The sequence below is a fragment of the Pristiophorus japonicus genome, chromosome 10 (genome assembly GCF_044704955.1).
Source record: "Pristiophorus japonicus isolate sPriJap1 chromosome 10, sPriJap1.hap1, whole genome shotgun sequence".
Classification (NCBI taxonomy): Eukaryota; Metazoa; Chordata; class Chondrichthyes; family Pristiophoridae; genus Pristiophorus; species Pristiophorus japonicus.
Window position 1 is genome coordinate 123408061 of NC_091986.1, and position 19280 is coordinate 123427340.

The following is a 19280-nucleotide window of genomic DNA, read 5'->3' on the forward strand; positions in this document are numbered from 1 at the left end:
CCGTTAGCCTGACATCGGTAGTGGGGAAAATGTTGGAATCAATTATTAAAGATGAAATAGCAGTGCATTTGGAAAGCAGTGACAGGATTGGTCCAAGTCAGCATGGATTTATGAAAGGGAATTCATGCTTGACAAATCTTCTGGAATTTTTTGAGGGTGTAACTAGTAGAGTGGACAAGGAAGAACCAATAGATGTGGTGTATTTGGACTTTCAAAAAGCTTTTGACAAGGTTCCACACAAGAGATTGTTGTGCAAAAGTAAAGCACATGGTATTGGGGGTAATGTATTGATGTGGATAGAGAACTGGTTGGCAGACAGGGAGCAGAGAGTCGGGATAAACGGGTCCTTTTCAGAATGGCAGGCAGTGACTAGTGGGGTGCCGCAGGGCTCAGTGCTGGGACTCCAGCTATTTACAATATACATCAATGAATTAGATGAAGGAATTGAGTGTAATATCCCAAATTTTCAGATGATACTAAGCTGGGTGGTGGTGTGAGCTGTGAGGGGGATGCTAAGAGGCTGCAGGGTGACTTGGACAGGTTAGGTGAGTGGGCAAATGCATGGCAGATGCTGTATAATGTGGATAAATGTGAGGTTATCCACTTTGGTGGCAAAAACATGAAGGCAGAATATTATCTGAATGGTGGCAGATTAGGAAAAGGGGTGGTGCAACGAGATCTGGGTGTCATGGTACATCAGTCATTGAAAGTTGGCATGCAGGTACAGCAGGCGGTGAAGAAGACAAATGGCATGTTGGCCTTCATAGCTAGGGGATTTGAGTATAGGAGCAGGGAGGTCTTACTGCAGTTGTAGAGGGCCTTGTTGAGGCCTCACCTGGAATATTGTGTTCAGTTTTGGTCTCCTAATCTGAGGAAGGATGTTCTCGCTATTGAAGGAGTGCAGCTAAGGTTCACCAGACTGATTCCCGGGATGGCAGGACTGACATATGAGGAGAGACTGGATCAACTGGGCCTGTATTCACTGGAGTTTAGAAGAATGAGAGGTGATCTCATCGAAACATATAAAATTCTGACGGGACTGGTCGGGTTAGATGCAGGAAGAATGTTCCCGATATTGGGGAAGTCCAAAACCAGGATAAGGTGTAAGCCATTTAGGACCGAGATGAGGAGAAACTTCTTCACTCAGAGAGTTGGGAATCTGTGGAATTCTCTACCACAGAGAGTTGTTGATGCCAGTTCATTAGATATATTCAAGAGGGAGTTAGATATGGCCCTTATGGCTGAAGGAATCAAGGGATATAGAGAAAAAGCAGGAAAGGGGTACTGAGGTGAATGATTAGCCATGATCTTATTGAATGGTGGTGCAGGCTTGAAGGGCTGAATGGCCTACTCCTGCATCTATTTTCTATGTTTCTATGTCTATGTTTCTATGATTCACCCTGTCACATGCAGCTTTTCTGATGTGTTACTCAACTCGACAGTCAAATTTCAAATAGCTTGTTGCAATACCAGACCAATTAACTACAGGTGGAGGGCCATTATCCTTACTTTGTTATTTTCTTAAAAGCCCATCTGTTTATTTCATAGCTGTTTTCACAAACACATTGATTTGTCAAATCACCTCTTGTTATTTCGATAAGATCCTTGTAGATTCAGGCCCATTTAACCATTTGCTGCCTATTTGATGTGCGAGTCCCTGTATCCTAGCTTTTACTAGAGACCTGAATTTCCCTGAATTCCAGTATTAACCATTTGGGTTTACCAAAAATTCAATAGTATGGTTTAGAAAGCCACTTTGCTATAGGATCTATCAATATTCTCCCCAATCTGGTGCAATTGGGAGGCCCCAAGAAGACTCACTGTGACTAAAGGTTCAAAAAAAATGTGTTTTTCAAATTGCATGAATAAATCAAAGGTGGTTATTACAACAGGTGCTATTGAAAGAATCGTTTTAAGGTTTTGTAGAAAGACTATAATTTTGTAGAATGAGGTATACTGCTAAGTTTGCCTCTCAAGTCAAGTTGGTCCATTAGTCTCAGTTATTTGTCCCTGTTCTACTTTGGGAAACAAAAAGACAAATCACTGTCCACACTGCAGGCTGATCTGGTGTTTGAAATGTATTGGTTTGAACGCTCATGATCTTTTTGTCTGTCCATGTCTATCTTTTTATCGGCATGTCTCTCTTGTTTGTCTGTTCCTCATTCTTCAATTTTAAAATTATTGCAATCGGCAGGATACTCGTGTGCAAGATCACAATCTTCTGTTTTTCCACCTGTGATTGCATGCTCTTTGCTGGGAAATACCATCATTTTTTATGGTTTCTCTCAGTGGAGAGAGAGGGAAAGAAAGAGGGCCAAAGGTTTGTGGCCCCCAAGAGAGTTGCCGATGTCACCGCGACCTTGGGTTAACAGCCGCTGAAAATGGACGAAGCGCTACTGGAGAAAAATCCACGCTGGCGGCTAAAGACTTTTAGCTCAGCGCTAGCTCACTGTGTAATGCCTTGCTGGTGGCATTAGTGTAGGCATGGGAGTTGAAATTGCCATCCAGAAGCAGCGTTTCAGCTTCCAACAACCTCTGGATGCGAGACGAGGGAGTTCGCTAGGCATTGTGGGAACTTAAAAGGGCAATGCCTTCAGAACTAATAAAAAATAAAATTAAGTGAAAAAATGCAGTTTTCACCATTTACTGGCCTTGAAATTCTGATCGGAGGCTTCTTTCGGACAAACGCCTCCGAATGGAGAATTTTTACGAAAGTACCCTGGTGCTCCCGGAGGAGCCTGCAATTCCATTGGGGAGGCCTTCTCTTCACGCTCCCATCCTCCAGGTTTGGACGCAGAAGGTGCAGTCACATATGACTGCACAACCAATCAGGTACTGTATTCCACAGCTTTCTCATTAATAGCAATGAGAACTCTGTATCTACGAGTTCTCGTTGCTATTAATGAGAAAAAAAATCAAACACACTAAACACCACAATAAAAATAAAAAACACACCTCACATAAATTAAATTAATTGAAATTAAAGTTAATAAATGTCTTAGAAAAAAAGTTTTTTTAATTATGGTTTAAATTAAACTTATCGTAGTGGGCAGGGTTTTTAACAATAAAATGTGTTTTTTTAATTTAATTTAATTGTTTTTGTGTGTTTTAAAACTCTTACACCTGTAAAAGTAGGCTATGCAGCTGCTTTTATCAGACGCATGAGTTTTCAGGACATTTGCTGGGCAAGATATGGGTAAATATTACAATCTTGCCTAAAATCTTGCCGACAATCTTGCGTAAAAATAAAAAAGGGAAGGTGGCTCAACCGTGGCTATCTAGGGAAATCAGGGATATTATTAAAGCCAAGGAAGTAGCATACAAATTGGCTAGAAATAGCAGCGAACCTGGGGACTGGGAGAAATTTAGAATGCAGCAGAGGAGGACAAAGGGTTTGATTAGGGCAGGGAAAATGGAGTACGAGAAGAAGCTTGCAGGGAACATTAAGACGGATTGCAAAAGTTTCTATAGATGTGCAAAGAGAAAAAGGTTAGTAAAGACAAACGTAGGTCCCCTGCAGTTAGAATCAGGGGAAGTCATAACGGGGAACAAAGAAATGGCGGACCAATTGAACAAGTACTTTGGTTCGGTATTCACTAAGGAGGACACAAACAATCTTCCGGATATAAAAGGGGTCAGAGGGTCTAGTAAGGAGGAGGAACTGAGGGAAATCCTTATTAGTCGGGAAATTGTGTTGGGGAAATTGATGGGATTGAAGGCCGATAAATCCCCAGGGCCTGATGGACTGCATCCCAGAGTACTTAAGGAGGTGGCCTTGGAAATAGCGGATGCATTGACAGTCATTTTCCAACATTCCATTGACTCTGGATCAGTTCCTATCGAGTGGAGGGTAGCCAATGTAACCCCACTTTTTAAAAAAGGAGGGAGAGAGAAAACAGGGAATTATAGACCGGTCAGCCTGACATCGGTAGTGGGTAAAATGATGGAATCAATTATTAAGGATGTCATAGCAGCGCATTTGGAAAGAGGTAACATGATAGGTCCAAGTCAGCATGGATTTGTGAAAGGGAAATCATGCTTGACAAATCTTCTGGAATTTTTTGAGGATGTTTCCAGTAAAGTGGACAAGGGAGAACCAGTTGATGTGGTATATTTGGACTTTCAGAAGGCTTTCGACAAGGTCCCACACAAGAGATTAATGTGAAAAGTTAAAGCACATGGGATTGGGGGTAGTGTGCTGACATGGATTGAGAACTGGTTGTCAGACAGGAAGCAAAGAGTAGGAGTAAATGGGGACTTTTCAGAATGGCAGGCAGTGACTAGTGGGGTACCGCAAGGTTCTGTGCTGGGGCCCCAGCTGTTTACATTGTACATTAATGATTTGGACGAGGGGATTAAATGTAGTATCTCCAAATTTGCGGATGACACTAAGTTGGGTGGCAGTGTGAGCTGCGAGTAGGATGCTATGAGGCTGCAGAGCGACTTGGATAGGTTAGGTGAGTGGGCAAATGCATGGCAGATGAAGTCTAATGTGGATAACTGTGAGGTTATCCACTTTGGTGGTAAAAACAGAAAGACAGACTATTATCTGAATGGTGACAGATTAGGAAAAGGGGAGGTGCAACGAGACTTGGGTGTCATGGTACATCAGTCATTGAAGGTTGGCATGCAGGTGCAGCAGGCGGTTAAGAAAGCAAATGGCATGTTGGCCTTCATAGCGAGGGGATTTGAGTACAGGGGCAGGGAGGTGTTGCTACAGTTGTACAGGGCCTTGGTGAGGCCACACCTGGAGTATTGTGTACAGTTTTGGTCTCCTAACCTGAGGAAGGACATTCTTGCTATTGAGGGAGTGCAGTGAAGGTTCACCAGACTGATTCCCGGGATGGTGGGACTGACCTATCAAGAAAGATTGGATCAACTGGGCTTGTATTCACTGGAGTTCAGAAGAATGAGAGGGGACCTCATAGAAACGTTTAAAATTCTGATGGGTTTCGACAGGTTAGATGCAGGAAGAATGTTCCCGATGTTGGGGAAGTCCAGAACCAGGGGACACAGTCTAAGGATAAGGTGTAAGCCATTTAGGACCGAGATGAGGAGAAACTTCTTCACTCAGAGAGTTGGGAACCTGTGTAATTCTCTACCACAGAGCGTTGTTGATGCCACTTCATTAGATATATTCAAGAGGGAGTTAGATATGGCCCTTATGGCTAAAGGAATCAAGGGATATGGAGAAAAAGCAGGAAAGGGGTACTGAGGTGAATGATCAGCCATGATCTTATTGAATGGTGGTGCCGGCTTGAAGGGCTGAAAGGCCTACTCCTGCACCTATTTTCTATGCTTCTATGTCTATGTTTCTATGTGCCCAAGTTTCCACATGATTCGCGCCTGATTTTTAGGAGCAACTGGTGGAGAACGGACTATTTTAGAAATCGCAATTCTCCACATTTTTTTTTCTGCAGTTCTAGTCAGGTAGAACAGTTCTAGTTTAGAACAGAATTTTTTCTTCAAAAGGGGGCGTGTCCGGCCACTGACGCCTGATTTGAAAGTTTCCACAGTGAAAATGTACTCCAAACTAAAGTAGAATGGAGCCAGTGAAGATTTTTGTATAACTGAAAAAACCTGTTCTACACATTAAAAAATCAGGCGCAGGTTACAAATTAGGCGTCCAGAACGAGGTGGGGGGGGGAGGGAACTCATTAAATTCGACAATAAATCCTTATTTTTACTTCTACAAATATTATACAAATAAATCCAATCTGAATAAACATTTATAAGCCAAGAAAAGATTAAATAAACCATCTTCCTACCTGTGTGAAAGTGCTTCAGCCAGGGAGAATTCTGCAGCCGTTCGTGCCACTGAGGGGGAGGGGGAGAGAGAGAGAGAGAGGGGGGGAGGGAGAGAGAGAGAGGGGGGGAGGGAGGGAGAGAGAGAGAGAGGGGGAGGGAGAGAGAGAGAGAGAGAGAGGAGGGGGAGAGAGAGAGAGGAGGGGGAGAGAGAGAGGGGAGGGAGGGAGAGAGGGGAGGGAGGGAGAGAGGGGAGGGAGGGAGAGAGAGAGGGGAGGGGGAGAGAGAGGGGAGGGGAGGGAGAGAGAGAGGGGAGGGAGGGAGAGAGAGAAGGGAGGGAGGGGAGGGAGAGAGAGAGAGGGGGGGTCGTCGGGTCAGGGAACAGGAGCGCGGGTCGGGTCAGTCGAAGGGGGGGGGGGGGCGGAGCGGGTCTCGGGTCCGGGGGGGGCGGAGCGGGTGTCGGGTCGGGGGGAGCGGGTGTCTGGTCGGGGGAGGGGGGGAGCGGGTGTCGGGTCGGGGCGGGGGGAGCGGGGGAGCAGGTGTCGGGTCGGGTCTGGTCGGCGGGGAGGGGGGTGGGAGCGAGTGTCGGGTCTGGTCAGGCGGGGAGCAGGAGCTGGCCGTGGGAGGAGCCCCAGTGAGGCCATTGGGCCAGGGCTAGGGGCTGCGTGCTTCGGGTCCCTCCCACACAGTTCGGCGCCTGGAGCTACTGCACTTGCGTGCCGACTGTAGCGCGCATGTGCAGAAGTCCCGGCACTGTTTTCACAGCTCGTGCTGGCTGCGCCGAGGGCCAGAGGACCAGTAAGTAGGTGCAGAATACCGAGGATTTTTTTAGGCGCGAAAAACGGGCGCCCAGCTCGGAGGGGCGCCCGTTTTTTTTCTTGTGGAAACTTGGGCCCTATGATTCACCCTGTCACATGCAGCTTTTCTGATGTGTTACTCAACTCGACAGTCAAATTTCAAATAGCTTGTTGCAATACCAGACCAATTAACTACAGGTGGAGGGCCATTATCCTTACTTTGTTATTTTCTTAAAAGCCCATCTGTTTATTTCATAGCTGTTTTCACAAACACATTGATTTGTCAAATCACCTCTTGTTATTTCGACAAGATCCTTGTGGATTCAGGCCCATTTAACCATTTGCTGCCTATTTGATGTGCGAGTCCCTGTATCCCAGCTTTTACTAGAGACCTGAATTTCCCTGAATTCCAGTATTAACCATTTGGGTTTACCAAAAATTCAATAATATGGTTTAGAAAGCCACTTTGCTATAGGATCTATCAATATTCTCCCCAATCTGGTGCAATTGGGAGGCCCCAAGAAGACTCACTGTGACTAAAGGCTTAAAAAAAAATGTGTTTTTCAAATTGCATGAATGAATCAAAGGTGGTTATTACAACAGGTGCTATTGAAAGAATCGTTTTAAGGTTTTGTAGAAAGACTATAATTTTGTAGAATGAGGTATACTGCTAAGTTTGCCTCTCAAGTCAAGTTGGTCCATTAGTCTCAGTTATTTGTCCCTGTTCTACTTTGGGAAACAAAAAGACAAATCACTGTCCACACTGCAGGCTGATCTGGTGTTTGAAATGTATTGGTTTGAACGCTCATGATCTTTTTGTCTGTCCATGTCTATCTTTTTATCGGCATGTCTCTCTTGTTTGTCTGTTCCTCATTCTTCAATTTTAAAATTATTGCAATCGGCAGGATACTCGTGTGCAAGATCACAATCTTCTGTTTTTCCACCTGTGATTGCATGCTCTTTGCTGGGAAATACCATCATTTTTTATGGTTTCTCTCAGTGGAGAGGGAAAGAAAGAGGGCCAAAGGTTTGTGGCCCCCAAGAGAGTTGCCGATGTCACCGCGACCTTGGGTTAACAGCCGCTGAAAATGGACGAAGCGCTACTGGAGAAAAATCCACGCTGGCGGCTAAAGACTTTTAGCTCAGCGCTAGCTCACTGTGTAATGCCTTGCTGGTGGCATTAGTGTAGGCATGGGAGTTGAAATTGCCATCCAGAAGCAGCGTTTCAGCTTCCAACAACCTCTGGATGCGAGACGAGGGAGTTCGCTAGGCATTGTGGGAACTTAAAAGGGCAATGCCTTCAGAACTAATAAAAAATAAAATTAAGTGAAAAAATGCAGTTTTCACCATTTACTGGCCTTGAAATTCTGATCGGAGGCTTCTTTCGGACAAACGCCTCCGACTGGAGAATTTTTACGAAAGTACCCTGGTGCTCCCGGAGGAGCCTGCAATTCCATTGGGGAGGCCTTCTCTTCACGCTCCCATCCTCCAGGTTTGGACGCAGAAGGTGCAGTCACATATGACTGCACAACCAATCAGGTACTGTATTCCACAGCTTTCTCATTAATAGCAATGAGAACTCTGTATCTACGAGTTCTCGTTGCTATTAATGAGAAAAAAAATCAAACACACTAAACACCACAATAAAAATAAAAAACACACCTCACATAAATTAAATTAATTGAAATTAAAGTTAATAAATGTCTTAGAAAAAAAGTTTTTTTAATTATGGTTTAAATTAAACTTATCGTAGTGGACAGGGTTTTTAACAATAAAATGTGTTTTTTTAATTTAATTTAATTATGTTTTTGTGTGTTTTAAAACTCTTACACCTGTAAAAGTAGGCTATGCAGCTGCTTTTATCAGACGCATGAGTTTTCAGGACATTTGCTGGGCAAGATATGGGTAAATATTACAATCTTGCCTAAAATCTTGCCTACAATCTTGCGTAAAAATAAAAAAGGGAAGGTGGCTCAACCGTGGCTATCTAGGGAAATCAGGGATATTATTAAAGCCAAGGAAGTAGCATACAAATTGGCTAGAAATAGCAGCGAACCTGGGGACTGGGAGAAATTTAGAATGCAGCAGAGGAGGACAAAGGGTTTGATTAGGGCAGGGAAAATGGAGTACGAGAAGAAGCTTGCAGGGAACATTAAGACGGATTGCAAAAGTTTCTATAGATATGTAAAGAGAAAAAGGTTAGTAAAGACAAACGTAGGTCCCCTGCAGTCAGAATCAGGGGAAGTCATAACGGGGAACAAAGAAATGGCGGACCAATTGAACAAGTACTTTGGTTCGGTATTCACTAAGGAGGACACAAACAATCTTCCAGATATAAAAGGGGTCAGAGGGTCTAGTAAGGAGGAGGAACTGAGGGAAATCCTTATTAGTCGGGAAATTGTGTTGGGGAAATTGATGGGATTGAAGGCCGATAAATCCCCAGGGCCTGATGGACTGCATCCCAGAGTACTTAAGGAGGTGGCCTTGGAAATAGTGGATGCATTGACAGTCATTTTCCAACATTCCATTGACTCTGGATCAGTTCCTATCAAGTGGAGGGTAGTCAATGTAACCCCATTTTTTAAAAAAGGAGGGAGAGAGAAAACAGGGAATTATAGACCAGTCAGCCTGACATCGGTAGTGGGTAAAATGATGGAATCAATTATTAAGGATGTCATAGCAGCGCATTTGGAAAGAGGTAACATGATAGGTGCAAGTCAGCATGGATTTGTGAAAGGGAAATCATGCTTGATAAATCTTCTGGAATTTTTTGAGGATGTTTCCAGTAGAGTGGACAAGGGAGAACCAGTTGATGTGGTATATTTGGACTTTCAGAAGGCTTTCAACAAGGTCCCACACAAGAGATTAATGTGCAAAGTTAAAGCACATGGGATTGGGGGTAGTGTGCTGACATGGATTGAGAACTGGTTGTCAGACAGGAAGCAAAGAGTAGGAGTAAATGGGGACTTTTCAGAATGGCAGGCAGTGACTAGTGGGGTACCGCAAGGTTCTGTGCTGGGGCCCCAGCTGTTTACACTGTACATTAATGATTTAGACGAGGGGATTAAATGTAGTATCTCCAAATTTGCGGATGACACTAAGTTGGGTGGCAGTGTGAGCTGCGAGGAGGATGCTATGAGGCTACAGAGCGACTTGGATAGGTTAGGTGAGTGGGCAAATGCATGGCAGATGAAGTATAATGTGGATAACTGTGAGGTTATCCACTTTGGTGGTAAAAACAGAGAGACAGACCATTATCTGAATGGTGACAGATTAGGAAAAGGGCAGGTGCAAAGAGACCTGGGTGTCATGGTACATCAGTCATTGAAGGTTGGCATGCAGGTACAGCAGGCGGTTAAGAAAGCAAATGGCATGTTGGCCTTCATAGCGAGGGGATTTCAGTACAGGGGCAGGTAGGTGTTGCTACAATTATACAGGGCCTTGGTGAGGCCACACCTGGAGTAATGTGTACAGTTTTGATCTCCTAACCTGAGGAAGGACATTCTTGCTATTGAGGGAGTGCAGCGAAGGTTCACCAGACTGATTCCCGGGATGGCGGGACTGACCTATCAAGAAAGACTGGATCAACTGGGCTTGTATTCACTGGAGTTCAGAAGAATGAGAGGGGACCTCATAGAAACGTTTAAAATTCTGACAGGGTTAGACAGGTTAGATGCAGGAAGAATGTTCCCAATGTTGGGGAAGTCCAGAACCAGGGGACACAATCTAAGGATAAGAGGGAAGCCATTTAGGACTGAGATGAGGAGGAATTTCTTCACCCAGAGAGTGGTGAACCTGTGGAATTCTCTACCACAGAAAGTTGTTGAGGCCAATTCACTAAATATATTCAAAAATGAGTTAGATGTAGTCCTTACTACTAGGGGGATCAAGGGGTATGGCGAGAAAGCAGGAATGCGGTACTGAAGTTGCATGTTCAGCCAACTCATTGAATGGCGGTGCAGGCTAGAAGGGCCGAACGGCCTACTCCTGCACCTATTTTCTATGTTTCTATGTTTCTGTGTTTCTATGCGAATGTCCTCACTCCCGCGATGCGGAGGATCTGTCAAACCGGAGCTTGACAGATCGGAAAAGCTGGTTTTCAGCGTATGCACATTGTGCGCTGAAAACCGGCTTTTGCGATGCCTTCCCGGCTCCATACACACTCCGTGCGGACCCGGGGAGGCCACGATTTCTGGGCCGTTATCTTCTAAAAACAAAATTAACATTAAAAAGAAGTCCCAAATGGGGGTCTTCAGTTCTTAAAGTTACATTCCCTTCTGAACCTCAAAAAATGAGAACAATGCCTCAGCACTAACACAAATGGCTCAGAAAGCAAGGGAAAGCGCAACCAGGGTCTTGCATACAGCACTCCAGCTTTGTGCAGGGGGTCAAAGTGCAAGAGAGGTCCTCTACCTGCAGAGGCCAGGAGGTCTTCCAGAAAGAACGATGTGGGAACACATCACCGAGGCCGTCACTGCCAGCAGTGTTCCCCCCATCACCTGGCTCCAGTGCACAAAGAGGCTTTATGACCTCAAATCACTGGTCAAGGTCAGTGAATGCATCTTCAAAAGCTGTCTCTTATCTACTGCATCACTAGCCTCTCTCAGTGCTCAATGCACAACTCGCCCTGCCCCAATCACTCATCTATCAACAATCTATACCAATCACAAGTCACAGCTCCCATTCCTAGCCTCACCTCACTGACGGTGCAGACCATTTTTGGCAGGGGCATGGTTGAGTTCTTGGCCAGCAGTGGAGCAGAAAGGATACAGGATGCTGATATTCTCATATGTTATCCTCCTTCTGGCATGCACCTCTTGCTTTCCCGACCTCCCTTCACCCCAACACCACCCTTCTGCCTTCCTCATTTCACACACCCAAAAGATGCAGCCTGCCCAGTCAATGGTTGGCCAAGAAGAGTGAGAGGAGAGAGTAGAAGAAGAAGAAACACCATCACTCGATTTCATACTCCCAGCTACCAGCTCCTCAGGTTGACTAGCAAGGCCATTTGCAGTGTCTCCATGTCTCCCATTGAAAGTCAGCAGCCTTCCACCAGCCATGCTGCAGCCACTGGCGTAGCACTGTGTGACATCAGTAGAATAGACAAAGGAACACACAAGACAGTCACTAAGGGAATGCATACAGGTGATGAGTTGATTTCTTGATGTCATAATAGATGTAGAAATTTGGATGGCAAAGTTTGCTTTGTGGTGGTTTTTATTTCGGTATTGTGGCTGTGATGGTCAGTAACAGACAGAAGGGAAGGTGTGGGACAAATGTTGAAAGGAGAAGTGGGGTTGTGGTCACTGGTATCACAGGTGGATGATTCCATCCCGCTATCCCAGCCAGAAAGGGGCTGTCTGGGTTGCAACCTCCCATCTGCTTCCTCGTCTTCGGCTTCCTCCTAATCTGAATTGGGCAGGAACAATTAAATTCAATCACATTGTTTTGATCCTGAACAGCAGAAGTGCATGGAAACCTGGATTTACCATATTGTCATTCCTGAAACAAATTTTACTTTTCAATCGCTAAGTTTTTTCCTTTAATTTCTTGGTGAAATGTGTTATAATTTCTTGAAACTTCTGTGATGTTATCATTCCGATAATAGGTTTTCTTCCTATTAATAGGTTCTCCATCCCAAGTACAGACAGTTCTATACAAGGATACTAGTGAGTAAGGTCAAAGATTGAATATTGGTAAGTGAGATTATGTTATTTTTATGTCGGTTTAAATTTCAATCTTGTAAAATTCTTGGGTATGCACTATATATTGGCACCAACATATATTGATGCACTGACCTGACATTATCTGTGTGTGTGGTTTATCACAATACACAAAAATTGTAGAATGTGAATGCAGTTATATAAAGTGGAAATAGGCAATGGGTTTTGCAGGGATTGACTGCTGTTCTTTCATATTCAAACTGAGCTCAGGCTGATGGGATATCTTTGGCGGCTATAAGGGCCCTAAGTCCAATATAAGGATGGTCTTTTAATAAGTTTGTGGTGGGAATGAGTATAGCATAAAATTATTCATAATTCTGCCTGATTGGAGAGGTATAAAGTGCGAGAAATGTAAGTCAAAGTAAACCAAATGTTTAAAGGTAATTAAAGGGTCAGCTCATCAAAGTTAGCAGTAATAAAATATCTTCAGAGACAGATACAAAACAAATGGAGGGCTTTTGAGAGTTCAGGAGAATACATTTTCATCTCCATGCTCAAGGTAACACAAAGCCCTTAGACTTTGGTATCAGTGGGGTACCTGCAAACCATGTATAAAATTGCAACCAGGAGATCTGTTAAAATGGCTCCAGTTCAGATTTTAACAGACTCACTGGGCAGCGTACTCAGACAGATGATGAACCCAAAAGTAGGTGAAAACTGATGGCTTGCCAACACCGATAAGAATGATGAATGTAGTTTATTTAATTTATTTACTGTTTTTGCATAGGTGTCTGCAATGTTTCCTGCACACCTTCTCCTACATGCCATTCCTTGATCAAATCAATCTCTTCTTCTGGCTTTGCTAATCTGCTACAGGAGGTAGAAGTTCACCTCCCCATGGACTCATTCTCTTTCCCTTCCTGAGGAGAAATGCTATTCCTCTGCTTGGAACCAACCCAGATGACCTGGTTGAGATAAGAAACAGAGAGGGAAATTTTAACCCTCCAAAAAAGGGTGGGTTGGGGTCGCGTGGGACATTAAAGAATTAAAAAACTAAATGCCGAATCTGACCCACCTTTAACCCGCCCACTTCGGTCTTAATGGAGGTGGGACATGTGTGGGCAGCCAACCCGCTCCCAGGAAGCAGGTCGCTCAATTAAATATTATAATCAGGCTGCATCATGGTGATCCATCATTTTGAATTTAACTGTGGGCAGGTGAATTACCCAGGTCAGCTCACAAAAGGGAGGCGAGGACTGCTGAATCCAGGAGGTACCTGCCTTTCCACTTACCTGCTGGATCCAGCATCCCTACCTCGCCCAGCACCCATGATCGGACACCACCCCCGACCCTTTTGATCTCCCCCTGACCTCCCCCCCCCCCCCCCCAGCCACCCACCACAAGACCTCCAAACTCCCCATGACCTTCCCACAAGGCCTCTGATTCCTCCCTCTAGTCCCTAATCTCCCCTTCAATCCTTGGTCCCCTAATCATCTTCCCGACCTTACGACCTTACGACCTCCCTCTTCTAGCCCCAATTGCCTTCCTGGCCTCCCCCTCTGGCCTCAATCCTCCTCTGGCCCCATGCCATCCCCCCCTCCCCCCCATCCCCCCCCCACAACCCGATCCTCATCCAGTCCCAGTCATCCAGCTCCAATCCTCCTCCGGCCCCCGAACACCCACCATTGTATCCTCCTCTGGCCCCGATCCTCCTCCGGCATCCATCCACCCTAACTGATCCCTCCCTTTCTCTTCTTTGTGGCCCAGTGCCGCAGGCCTACCCACCCAACAACCAGGCAGCCTGTCCAACCAGCTGTCTACAGGCAGGAAACAGAGCTTTAAAATGATAAGCATGTCATGCCTTTAAATTCAGCAGGGCCTGTGGGAAGCCCGTTCTCCCAGGCTTCCCGACTGCTTTCTAACAGCCCCCGCTCCCTACCTACCTCCAAATTAAAATTGCAGCAAGAAGGGCTGGGGATACACTGCCACAATCCTGTGTCCTTTCATTCTGTGACACTATGCTTGGGAGCACAATGCTGAATTAAATCTGAAATTAATTTTTCATTGTGATTACTTATTCCTGTCATTAGCAGTAATCATTTTGACTGTGACCTTATTCTGCCTTTTAATGTTTTGGCCTCAATGCAGTTTTGCTCTGTGATAATGAATAAAGAATTTACACCAATTAAGTGGATAGATTAAGAAAAATCAGGTGGATTTTAATGTGGATAAATGTAAGCTCATACACATTGCAATGGGAACGATGGGATCCTATTAAAAGTAAGATGTTATTGTGTGAAGCCCTACTCCATCAGATTCAATAGTAGCCTCCCCTTAAAGGTAAGACACAAGCACTTCAGGGAGGGTTGGCCATCTAGACTGGTTTTCAGCAAAACAAAACAAATAAATCAACTCAAATAAGATAAAACAAAATAGTTAACAATAGAGGAAATTAAAACAAAAATGTCATGCTGTGCCCTACAATATTCAAAGACAACCAGTGAGACAGTTGACACCATGGGCTCTAAATTCAATCGTGTTGTGCCCTTTTTACGGACCTAAAACTGACACAATACTAACCAGTTGAGCAACAATAACACCAATTATAGTGCCTTTAATGTAGTAAAATGTCCCAAGGCACTTCACAGGAATGTTATAAGACAAAACAAATATATTTGACACCGAGCCACATAAGAATTACAGCAGATGATCAAAACATTGGTCAAAGAGATAGGTTTTAAGGAGCATCTTAAAGGAAGAAAGAGAGGTAGAGAGGTTTAGGGAGGGAGTTCCAGAGCTTGGGGACTAGGCAGCTGAAAGCATGGCCACCAATGGTTGAGCAGTTATAATCAGGAATGTTCAAGAGGGCAGAATTTGAGGAGCGCAGATATCTTGGGGTGTTGTGGGGCTGAAGGAGATTACAGAGATAGGGAGGGGCGAGGCCATGGAGGGATTTGTAAACGAGGATGAAAATTTTGAAATTGAGGCATTGCTTAACCGGGAGCCAATGTAGGTCAGCAAGCACAGCGCAAAGGCCTCACCAAAATGCATGTGCATTTGAGCCACTTCTAAATTGGTCAGGGTCTTTTTGTTGCCGGCCCTGGTGACAACCTGAAATCAGTGCAAGTTTCATTTTAATATTGAAATGAGGCACCTGCACCCATTTCAGACCCAGACTCCTAAATTTGTTTCGAGTAGTCGAAGCTTGCAAATGTGCTGTTGCTGCGTGTTGGGGTAAAAAGGAGACTTCTCTCCTTCAAGGTGGACTAACTGATATAGTTAATCAACATCTCGTCCAGCTTCCCATTGTATAACGACCATGGAAATAAACAAACAAAACCTCAGGTTTACCGGTTTTATTATGAGCAATGCATGGGAAAGTTCAGTCGTGGAACCTCCGAAATGCATGAGTTTTCAAGGAGAACTTATACAGGTTTTGGAGAGAAACACCCTCCTACAAAATCATCAATAGGTCTAATTCTATCAGCGAAGTTACATTGATTTGTCGACTCTTATCAAACTGTCTCTGAGTGGTATATGCAATTGTCCATCTTCTATGGTGTTGTTCCATGACTTGCGCTTTGCCACAGTATAATAAACGCCTAAACTGGCTTCCTTATCTCTTCCTCAGAGACTTTTGATCAACAACTGCTGATTTTGCTGTTTAAGTATTACAGAGGTTACGGATTCAGTTTAATGCAATAAACATTTGTGCTATACCTAAACAAGCAAGTGTTACATACATAGGCAATTATACAGACCCTCCTAATACTGATTAGTTCACTACCTTCAGCATAATTCTGACCACCTATTTGCAACTCCTACAATTTATTCCTTACACTGCTTGGTGCCGATTCGAGTCCAATTTGTGGCGCTAATGAATTTAGACTCTCATATGTTAGTATTGAAAAGTTACCCGCACATGAGCTATAGATTGATAACCAAACAAAACTGTTCACAACCTCGGCATTTTATTTAACTCTGACCCCATATCCTCTCCATCACTAGGACCACTGACTTCAACCTCCATAACATCGCCCGTCTCTGCCCCTGCCTCATCCCTGCTGCTGAAACCTTTATCCATACTTTTGACTCAACTATTCCAAAGCACTCTGAGTCGGCCTCCTGTCATCTATCTTCCATAACCTTGAACTCATCCAAATCTCTGCTGCCTGCATACTAACACATATCCCATTCATCCATCACTCCTCTGCTCGCAGATCTACATTGGTCCAGCAGTGCCTCAAATTTAAAATCGTCATCCTTGTGTTCAAATCTCTCTATGGCCTTACCCCTCCCTATTTCTATAACTTCATGTTGAAATGCTGGTTATCCTCAAAGTTACAGGTCAAGAAATTTAATAAGGCCCAAAAAAAGGCAATGGCACTGCTGGGCGAGATTTGCTAACGCCTAGGCAGCACGTTATTTTGATGCTGTCTGTTGATTTAAACGATTTTAGCACACAGCCCAGCAATGATGAAGACATTGCTTCAGGCTGTGCGCTCAGCAGGAGGCCCAATGTCACACTACAGTGTCTCTGGGGCAAGGCTGCATTCTCTTAAAGCAAGGCTGTCATTTTAGAAAGCAGTCTCGGGCCCTGAAAGGGCAATTGCTTTCTGAAAATGTTTTAAAAAATCAATCAAAAATAGGTAGTCTCCAGCCCTTAATGCTCAAGTGCCTTCTGGAAAAAAACATTAAAATCATTCCAAACAAAGCAGTTCTTAAAGCTGAACTGTCTTCTGCACGTAAAACATGATAGAAGTGCTTCAGCGCTAACACAAATGGCTCAACAGGCCAGAGAAATGGCACCTAGGGTCTTGCACGCAGCACTCCAGCTTTGTGCATGGGGTCAACACTGCAAGAGAGGTCCTCTACCCACAGCGGACCAGGAGGCCTTTCAGAAAGAAGGATGTGGGATCAGATCGCTGAGGCTATCACTGTCAGCAGTGTCGCACACTGGACCTGGCTCCAGTGCCCAAAGACAAGGTCAAGGCCAGTGAATGCATCTTCAAAAGCAATCTCCTACCAATTGTACCACTAGCCTCACACACTGCTCAATGCACAACTGCCTCCCTTACCCCCCCCCACCCCTGCAATCACTCACCTACCAACAATCTGTACCAAACATGAGGTACACCTCACATTCCAAACTTCACCTCACCCCCTTGGAGGAGATGCTGCTGGCCATTCTTGGCAGGGGCATGGCTGAGCCCTTGGGCAGTGGTGGGGCTGAAAGAATACAAGATACTAGTATCCTCCTTCTCGCATCCCATTTCCCCTTCATCCCTCATTATCTTTTAATGTACACACTGCACATGGTGTAAGCATGCATCTCTTGCTTTCCTGCCTTCCCCTCACCACAGCCCTATGCTTGTGCCTTCCTCATTCCAAACAACCAAGCAGAGAGAGAGGAGAGTGATGAAGAAGAAACACCGTCACTCGATTTCACACACCCAGCTACTAGTTGCTCTGGGTCGTCCTGCAAGGCCAAATGCAGTGTTCCCACTGAAAGATGAGTGCTGTCAGCCTGAGAGAGGACAGCAGGCTCGTGCTCCATGGAGTCACTGCCACTTCCCTGGGGCGGCGCCTCAGCAATTCTATAATCTATTGGAGGACACATTGCTGGACTGCTGTGATGCTCTGCAAGCCCCTTTGAAAACTGTAGTTTATAGCAATGTTGGCAGCAGTCTGAGCTTGCATGGTAGCAAGCTGATCTTGCATAAGCACAGTCCTATCTTCCATTGCAGCACTCAGATGTTGGGTGCCTGCTGCTTGTGCTGTAATGAAAGCTGAGTCATCGGATCATCAGATCCTGCATCATGATTGGGTCCACAACTGTGCAAATGGAGTTGGCCACCACTTCCACGCCAGAAAGGATGGGCTCCAAGCTTTGCGCAAAGCCCTGAACCAAGTTGGTGCTGGACTCCTCCATGCTCCTTGACATTGCACGCAGGCTTTCTGGCAGGCTACTCAATGCACCAAGCATTTCATTGTGAATACTCGTCACCCTTCTGCTGTAGCCTGCTCCAATGAAGTCCTTATCTGAGTCCTCTGCAGCAAAATTCGTGAGCGACCTCCACTGCCGGCGAGCTGGCACCTGTGCTATCCTTGCCTCCTGCTCTGGCTGCAGACCAGTCGTGCCTGGTGTCTCACCATGTGCAGATCCCGCCTCTATGCTGTCCTCAAAATTACTCAGTGTTCGTATCTGAGTTGATGGTTACGAGTATGAAATCAAGTGAAGGTGTGTCTTCACCATTACTGTCTTCGTGCTCTTCCACTACTGCCTGGGCCAGTTGCAGGAACTTGGATATCTGAAAAGAAAAAGTCACAAAGATAAGATGGACAGGGAAGTGGGGGAAAATAAGAGGTACATGCTTACAACATCTGCAGCTTGTGAATCAGAAGAGATTGAGGGATGAGGGGGAAATAGGATTGAGATGGAGGATTAGGTATGAGGATATGCTCATCTTTGATGATTTCAGCCCCATCACTGGGCACTGCCTCAGCAATTACAATAATGGCCAGCACTGTCTGCCTCTGGTTTTGTGCCACCTTCTCCTGCAAGAGAGAGGGAAGTGTGTCAATGAATGTTGTACAATCTGTTGAGATGATGCGGCTGTCATGGTTGAATAGCTGGCAATGTGTGTAAGCTGTGAGATGGGGGTATGAGGCTTGCAGCAGTGCTAAGTTTGTGAGGGTAAGCTGAAGCTGTGAATGTTAGGTATGAGTCCTGATTGATAGAGATTGTTGGTAGTCAAGTGATGGGTTGTGGTGCATTAAGCAGTGTCTGAGACTAATGGTATAGTTGGTAGGATATGACATTTGAAGATGAATTCACTGACCTTGACCACTCATGTGAGGTGATTGAACTTCTTACAGCATTGCATCCAGGTCCTCCGCGCTTGACTCCTGGCATTGACCTCCATGGCTATCTGTTCCCACTGCCTTCTGAGCATGTGTCCAGAGGCCCCCTGGCCCCCTTGGCCCCCTGTGCATACAGCATATCTCTACTACTTTCCATCACCTTCACCAGGACATCCAGTGCAATGTACGAATACCTTGGTGCACGCTCTCT